This window comes from Mesoplodon bidens, assembly GCF_964165515.1.
Source record: "Mesoplodon bidens genome assembly, chromosome: 1".
Lineage (NCBI taxonomy): Eukaryota > Metazoa > Chordata > Mammalia > Artiodactyla > Ziphiidae > Mesoplodon > Mesoplodon bidens.
The window spans coordinates 72,072,027-72,087,662 of NC_138176.1; the positions used below are offsets into that span (position 1 = coordinate 72,072,027).

The 15,636-nt window shown below is 39.8% G+C and overlaps 1 long non-coding RNA gene across 2 annotated transcripts in view; it reads left to right on the forward strand.

Annotated features, from left to right (window-relative positions):
* The window catches only part of LOC308622135, a 144,662-nt gene that overhangs the window by 13,287 nt on the left and 115,739 nt on the right, over positions 1-15,636 (forward strand). Inside the window, exon 3 of one of the 2 annotated variants that reach the window (XR_014016569.1) lies at positions 13,123-13,400. The exons of the other annotated variant lie outside the window; for it this stretch is intronic. This is a non-coding gene — a long non-coding RNA (uncharacterized lncRNA). Of the gene's footprint in view, positions 1-13,122; positions 13,401-15,636 lie in introns of those variants that run through there. 2 annotated transcript variants of the gene reach the window in all.

A 15,636-nucleotide genomic window follows, 5' to 3' on the forward strand; every position in this document is an offset into this window, starting at 1 on the left:
GCAATATTGGATGATAATGTCTTATGACAGACAAAAGTACACAGGAAGAATATCCAAAATCAGCTAGCTGAATTGGGCAGAAGAATATTAAAGAAGGATGCCTGGAAAATGTGATGGCCAAGATGAGTTTTAACAGATGAACAGGAATTAGCCAAACTAGAACAAGGAGAGAGATCTTTCTAGGGAGCTTGTGTGGAGGCAAAGTGGTATGAGAGAACGGTCTGCATCTAGGAAACGCAAGTATTTCAACAAAGCCACCTACTTGCATTTTGAATAATGGGTGCTTAAATTTTTTCCAATTTAAGATTTTACATCCAAAGTATGACATGTCCATTTGCAGAGTTAAAACTGCATATGCTCGTATTGACCTATCATCAATAAAAGAGAAAACTGATAGCACATACATGATTTATCAGACCAACTAAATTCCACTGTGAACAGGAAGTGGAATGTTTTTAAACCTTACTTTGGCATTTTGCCTGGTAACCACACTCCTAATCAGTTGAGATATCCTGGGAGGCTAGGTGAGGAATATTTAGATTGCACTTTAGGAAATGCAGCAATTAGCTCTTAGGCCCAGTCTGTCAAAGTGGTATCATATTAAACTTTTAATTCCGTCCCCCACAAAAATGATACCGTTGGGAGGGAGAGTTAAGGAGCAGACCTAGGGCCAAGTTATTTCTGTCATTATTTTGTTCTGTGACACATGCATTTTCAGAAAGAACAGAAATTTCATCCTGGGAAACTGAGTGATTTTAGGTACAAAAACCATAGACTACAGCCTGTTTTAGCCTATGCATTCAAGGATTATGTGAAACCCACCCAGAAAATAATCAACTTTATTCCATTCAAACACCATTCAGCCTGAGTAATTGTTACCTGTTTTGCAAATCTAAGCACCTGAATCCTAAGTGTAATTTTTAGTGTGAGTTTATGCAATTTAAAAACTCTCCTTATACATACCTACTTTTTAAACCCTTTTTTTAATCAGGATTTTTTTCTTAAATCCTCAAAATTACATGAGAATGAATAATTCCACAACACAAAATACAAATTATAAAAACTACATACAGGGCTTCCCTGGTAGCAAAATGGTTGAGAGTCTGCCTGCCAATGCAGGGGACACAGCTTTGAGCCCTGGTCTGGGAAGACCCCACATGCCGCGGAGCAACTAGGCCCATGAGACACAATAACTGAGCCTGTGCTTCTGGAGCTTATGCTCCGCAACAAGAGAGGCCATGACAGTGAGAGGCCCATGCACTGCGATGAAGAGTGGCCCCCACTTGCCACAACCAGAGAAAGCCCTCACACGGAAACGAAGACCCAACAAAGCCAAAAATAAATAAATTAATACATTAATTAATTAAAAATAAAACTACATACAACTTATTAGGAGTGATTGATAGATTTTCAAAAATTATTTGGCTGTATTTTCAAGAACTAGGAATAGTATGCAGAGTGATTCTGCATTAACTTCCAGGCCGTCCACATTAGGGACTTGTATTCTAAACCAGTTTTGTCTGAATGTTTACATTCTGAGTCTATATGTGTGTACCATGCCAATCTATACTGAACGTTGCCTAATTTCAGTCTCTCTGACAGAAAGATCTCAAAGTTTAGATTTCACCAACAGTATTTCTATAGTTCTATGCCTGGTCCATGTCATCCTGAAATGTAAGGTGTACTTTATTTCAATATGCTCTGCAAAATGCCAACCATAACTGCTTATTTCCTGGGGAATGACATCTTTTGTGCATTTTCTAATCTGTTCTATGGCGTTGAGTACGTGTTCACATAAGCACCTGGAGTTTTGGCAGAGAGACGGTACCAGATTGGCAATATAACACCTGAAAATAGCTGTCAAAAATTTTGGACTCCATGATGCTTCGTCTGTAACACTATCAAAGATACACTTTCACTACCATCTCTTCCTACTCCAAACTCTACCATGTAATAGTTCCAAAGTTTAATGTCTAAACTTTCATGCCTGCTCAGCAGAATTCACTACACCTGTATAAACTCTGTATTTACTAATCAAAGATAAAACAGTTAAAATACCATATCTCAAAAGAAAATTACATAAACCAATAACGTGTAATTTGCAAAGTTGCCCAAATTAGAAGAAATAAAATAGGTATGTTATAAATCAAAGATGTCATTTTGTATAGTTCAGCTAATTTGAGAAATATGAATGTGCGTGAATAAGGATGCTGATTTTTTTATTCCATTAGCAAAATCTGTGACTTATATTATCCTTGCCCTAATCTACATTTGGACTGTCAAAGCATCCTTCTGATCTGATCACACACCCTAGGACAGATGGAGACAGTGATATTTTTATGAGTTTGTAGACAGAGAAAGGAAGGTGTTTGTTTATTTTGTTTTAAAGTGGAAAGGAGGCCTTTTAACACTGCAAATCCCTTCAGTCTAGTGAGGATAATTTGCATTGTTTACTTTTATTGGCCTCATCAATAGACCCAACTGTATTTCTGTTTAGCCCCTTTATTTTTCTTACTCACTTTCACCTTCCTTATCCGGTCCTTACTGATTTCATTTCAGTTTTTAACAATTACCTTATCTCTGTGATTAAAAAACTAATAAAAATTTCTGAGTGACAACTGTATAGTGTTAAAATCAATTGTTAAAAAGATGTACAATTAACATTTGTATCTCCAGTCAGACAATTTTAAGTATGCACGATGATATCTGTTATCTACATAACCAAATCATAAGATTCATCACTTTAAGGCCCTCTGCAAAATGCAAATGTATTAACAGTTATATGTTATCTATCTTTCTATGATTCTGTTTTTGGGGGATACATACTTCATACTGCTTAAATCCTGCATGTGTGGACATAAACCAGAATAAAAGGAGGGAATGCATATAAATTTAGATAGCTGATCCTTTAGTCTAGAGCAAAAGGCCACCTTCATGTCTTTTCAGGAAGGGAGCAAGAGCTAGTCCACGAAAACATCTCTGTAGCCATCCTCCCACCCTGAGCATGAAATACTAAGGTAGGTTCAGGGAATGATCAGAACATGTCATTATTTTGCTTTCAAATCACAATTTTTGCCACTTTATAGCCACAGAGGCAATCAGTACAGCTGAGCATAACTTCAGGAAGGCTGGCATAAAGCGTTTAAAAAATCACTTTCTAGTCTGTATTAAATTCTATGAGAACACTTATGAAGAAACAGGAAGTAACTTTCCATCCTTCCTCAAGAACTGGCTCATGAGAAAAGGTAAAATATACAACTTGGGGTGTTCTAAAAATCTTTATACTCTGACCAAACAAACAATAAATAAATCACCTTCCTGATAATATAATTTTCACTTTAGGGTTTCTTTAACCCTTAAGAGTCTCTTATTAACAGCACACTTTCTTCAGTTTTCTTTTATCTTAATTTTTCCATGACTACGCTGTTTATTATCTTAATTTTCTATGACTAGTCTGCTTATTCTAACTCCAGGTTTATAGAACAAACCAACAAAAATCTTGGAATAAATCTCTGAAGCAAGGCCCTCTTTACACTAGGGACCAAGTCTCTCTGACTAATTTTGGGATTACTGATGGCTGCACACCCACTTCTCTATCCAACTCCACCTCTTGGTCTTTCCAGTCCTACACACAGGAATGTGCACACCCTGGCCTGCTTGTTCAAGCTCCATTCACACCTATGGCAACAGTTACTCAAGGGCCAAGGGGTGTGGTGCACACTGGACCAGGTCTTGAAGAAAGGGGTCCCATGGGACGTGGAAGATGGCTTGGGAAACTTGAGCATGAAAGTCCAGGGTCCTATGTAGTGAAATGTGATCAAGAAAGCAGTGCTCACAGCAAAGGAAACCATAAACAAAATGAAAAAACAACCTATGGAATGGGAGAAAATATTTGCAAACAATGCAATGGACAAGGGCTTAATTTCCAAAATATATAAACAGCTCATGCAACTGAACAACAACAAACAAAAAACCTAATTGAAAACTGGGCAGAAGGCCTAAGTAGACATTTCTCCAAAGGAGACATACAGATGGCCAACAGGCACATGAAAAGATGCTCAACATCGCTAATTATTAGAGAAATGCTAATCAAAACTACAATGAGATACCACCTCACACAGGTGAGAATGGCAATCATTAAAAAGTCTACAAATAACAAGTGCTGGAGAGGGTGTGGAGAAAAGGGAACCCTCCTACACTCTTGGTGGGAAGGTGAGTTGGTGCAGCCACTGTGTAAAACATTATGGAAGTTCCTCAGAAAATTAAAAATAGAATTACCATATCATCCCACTCCTGGGCATATATCCATACAAAACTATAATTCAAAAAGATACATGCACACCTATGTTCATGGCAGCACTATTCACAATGGCCAACACATGGAAACAACCTAAATGTCCATCAATAGAGGAATGGATAAAGAAGATGTGGTACATATACAATGGACTATTACTCAGCCATAAAAATGAACAAAATAATGTCATTTGCAGCAACATGGATGGACCTAGAGATTATCATACTAAGTGAAGTAAGTCAGAAAGAGAAAGACAGATACCATATGATATCACTTATATGTGGAATCTAAACTATGACACAGACAGAATAATTTCTTTGAATGAAGGGTTATTTGGACATACAAAGAAATACTAAGGGCTCATGTTCATAAAGGGACATTTACGTGAGGACACAGCAAAAAGGTGGCCATGGGAAAGACAAAGAAAGAGGACTGAGAAGAAGAAAACGTGCTGGCATCTTGAGCTTGGATTTCCAGCTCCCAGAACTGACCTCTCAATTCCCTCTTTTGAGCCTGCATGGATTTCTTCCTAGGGTTTTTTCCCTTGAAAGCAGACTTCACCTACAGATACACCAGAAATACATCTACACATGGAACAACTCCTACAGAACACCTGCTGAACACTGGCAGAAGACCTCAGAACTCCCAAAAAGCAAGAAACTCCCCATGTACCTGGGTAGGGCAAAAGAAAAAAGAATAAACAAAGACAAAAGAATAAGGACGGGACCTGCACCAGTGGGAGGGAGCCATGAAAGAGGAAAGGTTTCCACATACTAGGAAGCCCTTTCACGGGCAGAGACTGCGGGGGGCGGATGGGGGAAGCTTTGGAGCTGTGGAGGAGAGCGCATCAACGGGGTGAAGAGGGCAAAGCGGAGAGATTCCCGCACAGAGGGTCGGTGCCGACCAGCACTCACCAGCCCGAGGCTTGTCTGCTCACTCGTTGGGGCGGGCGGGGCTGGGAGCTGAGTCTTGGGCTTCGGTCGGATCGCAGGGAGAGGACTGGGGTTGGCGGCGTGAACACAGCCTGCAGGGGGTTAGTGCACCACGGCTAGTTGGGAGGGAGTCCGGGGAAAAGTCTGGACCTGCCGAAGAGGCAAGAGACTTTTTCTTCCCTCTTTATTTCCTAGTGCGCGAGGAGAGGGGATTAAGAGCACTGCTTAAAGGAGCTCCAGAGACGGGCGTGAGCAGTGGCTATCAGCGCAGACCACAGAGAAGGGCATGAGACGCTAAGGCTGCTGTAGCCACCATGAAGCCTGTGTGCAAGCACAGGTCACTATCCACACCTCCCCTTCCGGGAAGCCTGTGCAGCCTGCCACTGCCAGGGTCCCGGGATCCAGGGACATCTTCCCCGGTAGAGCGCACGGCGCACCTCATGCTGGTGCAACGTCACACTGGCCTCTGACTCCACAGGCTTGCACCGCATCTGTACCCCTCCCTCGCCCTGGCCTGAGTGAACCAGAGCCCCCGAAGCAGCTACTCCTTTAACCCCGTCATGTCTGAGCGAAGAACAGATGCCCTCAGGTGACCTACACCCAGAGGCAGGACCAAATACAAAGCTGAGCCCCGGGACCTGTGCAAACAAAGAAGAGAAAGGGAAATCTCTCCCAGAAGCCTCAGAAGCAGCGGATTAAAGCTCCACAATCAACTTGATGTATCCTGCATCTGTGGAACACCTGAATAGACAACGAATCATCCCAAGTTGAGGACGTGGACTTTGAGAGCAAGATTTATTATTTTCTCCCCTTTTCCTCTTTTTGTGAGTGTGTATGTGTATGCTTCTGTGTGAAATTTTGTCTGTATAGATTTGCTTTCACCATTTGTCCTAGGGTTCTATCCGTCAATTTTGTTTTTTTTATTTTTTCTTAATAATTATTTTTTATTTTAATAACTTTATTTTATCCTTTCTTCCTTCCTTCCTTCCTTCCTTCCTTCCTTCCTTCCTTCCTTTCTTTCTTTTCTTTTCTTTTCTTTCTTTCTTCTTCTCACTTTTATTCCGAACCGTGTGGATGAAAGCCTCTTGGTGCTGCAGCCAGGAGTCAGTGCTCTGTCTCTGAGTTGGGACAGCCAACTTCAGGACACTGGTGCACAAGAGACCTCCCAGCTCCACATAAAATCAAATGGAAAAATCCCCCAGAGATCTCCACCTCAGCAATAGCACCCAGCTGCACTCAATGACGAGCAAGCTACATTGCTGGACACCCTATGCCAAACAACTAGCAAGACAGGAACACAACACCACCCGTTAGTAGAGAGGCTGCCTAAAATCATAATAAGGCCACAGACAACCCAAAACACACCACCAGACATGGATCTGCCCACCAGAAAGACAAGATCCAGCCTCATCCACCAGAACACAGGCACTAGTCCCCTCCACCAGGAAGCCTACACAACCCACTGAACCAATTTTAGCCACTGGAGACAGACACACAAAACAATGGGAACTATGAACCTGCAGCCTGCAAAAAGGAGACCCCAAACACAGTAAGATAAGCAAAATGAGAAGACAGGAAAACACACAGCAGATGAAGGAGCAGGATAAAAACCCACCAGACCTAACAAATGAAGAGGAAATAGGCAGTCTACCTGAAAAATAATTCAGAGTAGTGATAGTAAAAATGATCCAAAATTTTGGAAATAGAATAGAGAAAATGCAAGAAACATTTAACAAGCACCTAGAAGAAGTAAGATGAAACAAGCAATGATGAACAACACAATAAATGAAATTAAAAATACTCTAGATGGGATCAGTAGCAAAATAACTGGGGCAGAAGAACGGATAAGAGACCTGGAAGATAAAATAGTGGAAATAACTACTGCAGAGCAGAAGAAAGAAAAAAGAATGAAAAGAACTAAGGAAACCCTCAGAGACCTCTGGGACAACATTAAATGCACCAACATTCGAATTATAGGGGTCCCAGAAGAAGAAGAGAAAAGGAAAGGGACTAAGAAAATATTTGAAGATATTATACTTGAAAACTTCCCTAAAATGGGAAAGGAAACATTTAATCAACTCCAAGAATCACAGAAAGCCCCATACGGGATAAATCTAAGGAGAAACACGCAAAGACACATATTAAACACACTATCAAAAATTAAATACAAAGAAAACATATTAAAAGCAACAAGGGAAAAATAACAAATAACACACAAGGGAATCCCCATAAGGTTAACAGCTGAACTTTCAGCAGAAACTCTGCAAGCCAGAAGGGAGTGGCAGGACATATTTAAAGTGATGAAGAAGAAAAACCTACAACAAAGATTATGCTACCCAGCAAGGATCTCATTCAGATTTGATGGAGAAATTAAAACCTTTACAAAAAAGCAAAAGTTGAGAGAGTTCGGCATCACCAAACCATCTTTACAACAAATGCTAAGGGAACTTCTCTAGGCAGGAAACACAACAGAAGGAAAAGAACTACAATAACAAACCCAAAATAATTAAGAAAATGGGAATAGGAACATACATATCAATAATTACCTTAAATGTAAATGGATTAAATGCTCTCACCAAAAGACACAAACTGGCTGAATGAATACAAAAACAAGACCCATATATATGCTGTCTACAAGAGACCCACTTCAGACCTAGAGACACATACACACTGAAAGTAAGGGGATGGAAAAAGATATTCCATGCAAATGGAAACCAAAAGAAAGCTGGAGTAGCAATTCTCATATCAGACACAAAAGACTTTAAAATAAAGACTATTAGAAGAGACAAACAACGACACTACATAATGATCAAGGGATCAATCCAACAAGAAGATATAACAATTGTAAATATTTATGCACCCAACATAGGAGCACCTCAATACATAAGGCAAATACTAACAGCCATAAAAGGGGAAATCGACAGTAACACATTCATACTAGGGGACTTTAACACCCCACTTTCACCAATCGACAGATCATCCAAAATGAAAATAAATAAGGAAACACAAGCTTTAAATGATACATTAAACAAGATGGACTTAGTTGATATTTATAGGACATTCCATCCAAAAACAACAGAATACACATTTTTCTCAAGTGCTCATGGAACATTCTCCAGGATAGATCACAACTTGGGTTACAAATCAAGCCTTGGTAAAGTTAAGAAAATTGAAATTGTATTAAGTATCTTTTCCGACCACAACGCTATGAGACTAGATATCAATTACAGGAAAAGATCTGTAAAAAATACAAACACATGGAGGCTAAACAATACACTACTCAATAACGAAGTGATCACTGAAGAAATCAAAGAGGAAATTAAAAAATACCTAGAAACAAATGACAATGGAGACACGATGACCCAAAACCTATGGGACGCAGCAAAAGCAGTTCTAAGGGGGAAGTTTATAGCAATACAATTCCACCTTAAGAAACAGGAAACATTTGGAGTAAACAACCTGACCCTGCACCTAAAGCAATTAGAGAAAGAAGAACAAAAAAACCCCAAAGTTATCAGAAGGAAAGAAATCATAAGGATCAGATCAGAAATAAATGAAAAAGAAATGAAGGAAACGATAGCAAAGATCAATAAAACTAAAAGCTGGTTCTTTGAGAAGATAAACAAAATTGACAAACCATTAGCCAGACTCATCAAGAAAAGAAGGGAGAAGACTCAAATCAATAGAATTAGAAATGAAAAAGGAGAAGTAACAACTGACACTGCAGAAATACAAAAGATCATGAGAGATTACTAGAAGCAACTCTATGCCAATAAAATGGACAACCTGGAAGAAATGGACAAATTCTTAGAAATGCACAACCTGCCAAGACTGAATCAGGAAGAAATAGAAAATATGAACAGACCAATCACAAGCACTGAAATTGAAACTGTGATTAAAAATCTTCCAACAAACAAAAGCCCAGGACCAGATGGATTCACAGTCAAATTCTATCAAACATTTGGAAAGGAGATAACACCTATCCTTCTCAAACGCTTCTAAAATATAGCAGGAGGAGGAACACTCCCAAACTCATCTATGAGGCCACCATCACCCGGATACCAAAACCAGACAAGGATGTCACAAAGAAAGAAAACTAGAGGCCAATATCACTGATGAACATAGATGCAAAAATCCTCAACAAAATACTAGCAAACAGAATCCAACAGCACATTAAAAGGATCATACACCATGATCAAGTGGGGTTTATTCCAGGAATGCAAGGATTCTTCAATATACGCAAATTACTCAATGTGATACACTTTATTAAAAAATTGAAGGAGAAAAACCGTATGATCATCTCAATAGATGCAGAGAAAGCTTTCGACAAAATTCAACACCCATTTATGATAAAAACCCTGCAGAAAGTAGGCATAGAGGGAACTTTCCTCAACATAATAAAGGCCATATATGACAAACCCACAGCCAGCATCGTCCTCAATGTTGAAAAACTGAAACCATTTCCACTAAGATCAGGAAAAAGACAAGGTTGCCCACTCTCACCACTCGTTTTTTTGTTTTTGTTTTTTTTTTGTGTGTGTGTGTGCTTTGCGGGTCTCTCACTGTTGTGGCCTCTCCTGTTCTGGAGCACAGGCTCTGGACATGCAGGCTCAGCGACCATGGCTCACGGGCCCAGCCACTTTGCGACATGTGGGATCTTCCTGGTCCGGGACATGAACCCGTGTCCCCTGCATTGGCAGGTGGACTCTCAACCACTATGCCACCAGGGAAGCCCCATCACCACTCTTATTCAAAAGAGTTTTGGAAGTTTTAGCCACAGCAATCAGAGAAGAAAAGGAAATAAAAGGAATCCATCAGAAAAGAAGAAGTAAAGCTGTCACTGTTTGCAGATGACATGATACTATACATAGAGAATCCTAAAGATGTTACCAGAAAACTACTAGAGCTAATCAATGAATTTGGTAAAGTAGCAGGATACAAAATTAATGCACAGAAATCTCTGGCATTCCTATACACTAATGATGAAAAATCTGAAAATGAAATTAAGAAAACATTCCCATTTACCATTGCAACAGAAAGAATAATATATCTAGGAATAAACCTACCTAAGGAGACAAAAGACCTGTATGCAAAAAATTATAAGACAGTGATGAAAGAAATTAAGGATGATAAAAATAGATGGAGAGATATACCATGTTCTTGGATTGGAAGAATCAACATTGTGAAAATGACTCTACTACCCAAAGCAATCTACAGATTCAATGCAATCCCTATCAAACTACCACTGGTATTTTTCACAGAACTAGAACAAAAAATTTCATAATTTGTATGGAAACAGAAAAGACCCTGAATAGCCAAAGCAATCTTGAGATCAAAAAATGGAGCTGGAGGAATCAGGCTCCCTGACTTCAGACTATACTACAAAGCTACAGTAATCAAGACAGTATGGTACTGGCACAAAAACAGAAATATAAATCAATGGAACAGGATAGAAAGCCCAGAGATAAACCCATGCACATATGGTCACCTTATCTTGATAAAGGAGGCAGGAATATACAGTGGAGAAAAGACAGCCTCTTCAATAAGTGGTGCTGGGAAAACTGGACAGGGACATGTAAAAGTATGAGATTAGAACACTCCATAACACCATACACAAAAATAAGCTCAAAATGGATTAAAGACCTAAATATAAGGCCAGAAACTATCGAACTCTTAGAGGAAAACCTAGGTAGAACACTCTATGACATAAATCACAGCAAGATCCTTTTTTGACCCACCTCCTAGAGAAATGGAAATAAAAACAAAAATAAACAAATGGGACCTAATGAAACTTCAAAGCTTTTGCACAACAAAGTAAACCATAAACAAGACCAAAAGACTAGCCTCAGAATGGGAGAAAATATTTGCAAATGAAGCAACTGACAAAGGATTAATCTCCAAAATTTACAAGCAGCTCATGCAGCTCAATAACAAAAAAACCAAACACCCCAATCCAAAAATGGGCAGAAGATCTAAATAGACATTTCTCCAAAGAAGATATACAGACTGCCAACAAACACATGAAAGGATGCTCAACACCTTTACTTATTAGAGAAATGCAAATCAAAACTACAATGAGATACCATCTCACACCAGTCAGAATGGCCATCATCAAAAAATCTAGAAACAATAAATGCTGGAGAGGGTGTGGAGAAAAGGGAACACTCGTGCACTGCTGGTGTGAATGTGAATTGGTATAGCCACTATGGAGAAAAGAATGGAGGTCCCTTTAAAAACTACAAATAGAACTACCATATGACCCAGGGCATATACCCTGAGAAAACCATAATTCAAAATGAGTCACGTACCAAAATGTTCATTGCAGCTCTATTTACAATAGCCAGGAGATGGAAACAACCTAAGTGTCCATCATCGGATGAATGCATAAAGAAGATGTGGCACATATGTACAAGGGAATAACTCAGCCATAAAAAGAAATGAAATTGAGTTATTTGTAGTGAGGTGGATGGACCTAGAGTCTGTCATACAGAGTGAAGTAAGTCAGAAAGAGAAAGACAAATACCGTATGCTAACACATATATACAGAATCTAAGGAAAAGAAAATGTCATGAAGAACCTAGGGGTAAGACAGGAATATAGACACAGACCTACTTGAGAATGGCCTTGTGGATATGGGGAGGGGGAAGGGTAAGCTGTGACAAAGTGAGAGAGTGGCATGGACATATATACACCACCGAACGTAAAATAGATAACTAGTGGGAAGCAGCCGCATAGCACAGGGAGATCAGCTCGGTGCTTTGTGACCACCTGCATGGGTGGGAAAGGGAGGGTGGGAGGTAGGGAGATGCAAGAGGGAGGAGATATGGGAACATATGTATATGTATAACTGATTCACTTTGTTATAAAGCAGAAACTAACACACCATTGTAAAGCAATTATACTCCAATAACGATGTTAAAAAATAAAATAAAAGAAATAAACTATGACACAGATGAGCCTATCTACAAAACAGAAACAGACTCACAGACATAGAGAACAGACATGTGGTTGCCAAGTGGGAGGTGGAGGGGGGAAGGTTGGAGGGAGAGGTGGGAAGTTTGGAGTGGGAGGTTGGTGTTAGTAGTTGTAAGCTACTATATATAGAATGGATTACAATATCATACTGTATAGCACAGGGGACTATATTCAGTATCCCATGATAAACCTTAATGGAAAAGAATATTAAAAAAAAGAACGTAGATATATGTATAACTGAATCACTTTGCTGTACAGAAGAAATTAACACATTGTAAATCAACTATACTTAAATAATAAAAAAAGTGAAAATACGCACAAAGAAAGCAGTGCTCAGGTGTGAGTGAGCACATCCCCTTGACCTCATGCACTCTGATCCCATAGATGAGGTCAGCAGAGAGGCAGGGTGCAGACCTCTAAGTGCAGGGCTCAGAGCTGGGCCCAGTGTCCCAGGTCACAAGGTAATACTGGGGAGAAGACTGATGGATACTATACATGTTAGAGAATAATCAGTATTAGAAATAGGCTTATTCCTCGTTATGAAGGACAACACTAGGCAGCCCATATTTAATTATAAATGTGGAGTCAGAAAGGCAAATATGCATTTCATAAGCAATCATAAGCTAAGGAAAAATGAAATGAATGTAAAGAAAAAATGTAATGACAGTCCAAGAAAAAATGTAACAAGAAAAAAAATGTAATAAGACAGTCCAAGAAAAAAGTGATATTTCATGAAAATGAAGATGCTTTGAGAATTTTAAGCTAGTATTCACTCATTCTGTGAATATTTTGTAGGTTAACTATTATGTCTCAAATGCTGTACTAGGTGCTAGAGATAGAGCAATGAATGAATGTAACAAAGTTCCTGTCCTCATGCAGTTTTCATTCTAGTGAGAGACAAATGTTAAAAATGTATTTAAGGGGCTTCCCTGGTGGTGCAGTGGTTGAGAGTCTGCCTGCCCGTGCAGGGGACACGGGTTCGAGCCCTGGTCTGGGAGGATCCCACATGCCGCGGAGCAACTGGGCCCGTGAGCCACAACTACTGAGCCTGTGCATCTGGAGCCTGTGCCCTGCGACGGGAGAGGCTGCGACAGTGAGAGGCCTGTACACCGCGATGAAGAGTGGCCCCAGCTCGCCGCAACTGGAGAAAGCCCTCGCACAAAACGAAGACCCAACACAGCCAAAAATAAATAAATAAATTTATTTTTAAAATGTATTTAAAAAGCAATCATGTGTATTATTGAAGTAATTAGAAATATCAATAAGTTCAAAAAATAATCAGTGGAAGATGAGCATTCAAGGCAGGGACAAGTCAGTGCACAGATTCTTTGGCGGGAAATGGCTTTTCATGAAACAGTAAGAGAGGAGATTGGAGGCAAGTGTATTCAGTACCTTGGAGACTAAGGATATGGGCTTTATTCCAGGAAGCATAAGAAGTCATTACACGATTTTAGGGAGGAAAGTTCTACCATGTGATTCACATTTTTGAAAAGATGGCTCAGGCTGTGAGGGGAGAGTGGCAGGGAGACTGGAGGCTCATCATCCTTGAGGAATGAGAGTCAAGAAAGTCATCATAGAGAACAGAACACAACAATTTATTCAAGAGTCTTACTAAGACAACATAGCATGTTTTTGGATGTTGCCATTTGAGTACCAGATCTTAAAACTCCGCATGAGCATTTCGCAATTGTGTTCATGTGCTGTTTGTGCGCATAGAATGTGCTTGTAGGAAGAAAGACCAAGAACAAGTTAGCCTTCCTTCTCAGCCTCTGCCAATATGGCTTGTCAGCTGGAGAAGTGACAGGATTAGAGGGGTAAGATGGAGTGAGCTGAGTGGATTTAAACCAAGCCTCTATGTACAGAGTTTCTATGATCGCACTTTCAAACCCACCTAAAATAGCTGTGTCAGGACACAGATTTCAGCCAAATAAACAGACAAAGCTAGGATGAGAAGAACAGAACACAAGGCCAAATGTGCAAATTGTTTCAGATCTAGCTGATCCCAAGTTCCCTTAATTTTTTATGCTCCAACACCTGTTCCTCCCACCATCTCTTTTTATTCATTTTCCTGCTGTTATTTTCTGAATCTGTGATGTTACCTGTTCTAGCTTGGTCCATCCTGGGTCAGTGCTTCAATTTCACTGGCCTCCAGCTATTTGCAAAGCACTATAGCTTTTCCATGAAATCCCTACCTGGGCCTTCTCTTTTCCTTTTCTTCAATTTGAATGCAGACATTTCTGTTAAACTGTTTGTTAATTCAATTACAGGTAGTGAAAGAAGCCCAGGGAACAAACTACAAGCTGCCTTGTTTCAGCAAAGTCTCCTAATAGCATCCTCAACTCTAGAAAACTGTCAGTTTCAACTGAGGGTGCTATGACACGTACAAAAGAGTAACGCTAGAGCAGCTGAGAATGTGACAGTGAAAAAATACAGTATTTCCACTCACTGAGAAAAATAATTATTAACGTGTACCCCATAGCCACTGTCGACAGTATTATGTACTATGGAGGATGCAGCAGTAAATGATCTAGTGTCTGTTCTCATCCCATTTGCCCTGAGAACACAGCCTCATTAATTCCAGAAGACCCCATTACAAAGGTGGCAATGTTCTGTAACCTTGTTTCCTCACCCATTAACCACAGTGCCCTGACCACAAGATGGCCTTTTTCATGTAGGATTACATGACACCACTCTGACTTGCCCAAACATAGCTCACGTCATATAATAAGAAACCACTGTCTTTGGCCAAATGAGGCTTAGCTGTCTCCAGCCTGAGTGACACTCCTTCTTGTCACTAGGGAGTGATGATCTAGTTGGGGAACCAAAAAAAAAAAAAAAAAAAGTACTTACATGAAATACTCACTGAACAATTCCAGGTAACATAAAAATAAGACCTCTTTGTCCATTAATTTAGGCTATGAGAAGGACGTCTCAAGTGAACTCTTATTCTTTCTAGGCTCATCACACGCTGCTAATCAGGTTGAAACAGTTCAAAAACTGTTTCCTTCCTTAGGTCAAGTCCCCATTTTTTTCCCTTGAGGAAAGTCTAGAAAGATGCTGCTAGTAAAGCTCTCAGGACAGCTGGAGACCAGACCTCCATTACTCATTGTACTGTTCTTCCAAACACAACCTTGATTCACCGTGGATAAGTGAACACAGAGGCAGCCAGGTTAGGGAGTGAAACTTTGAAATTAGATATGATCATTGCCAATAAATCTATTTTGGCAACTTAACCTCTAATATAACCCTCTCACAAAGACAGATGCTGTAGATAGAGATGTAAAGAGAGGCATAGATATAGATGCAGAGATACAGATTAGATACAGATATAGTGCCTACCACACATACAAAGCTTTGAAGCTCCAACAGGGCATAGAAGAGGCACACTTCCTGCCCATTCTGTGAGGGGAAACAGGCATTAAGTAAATAAACATA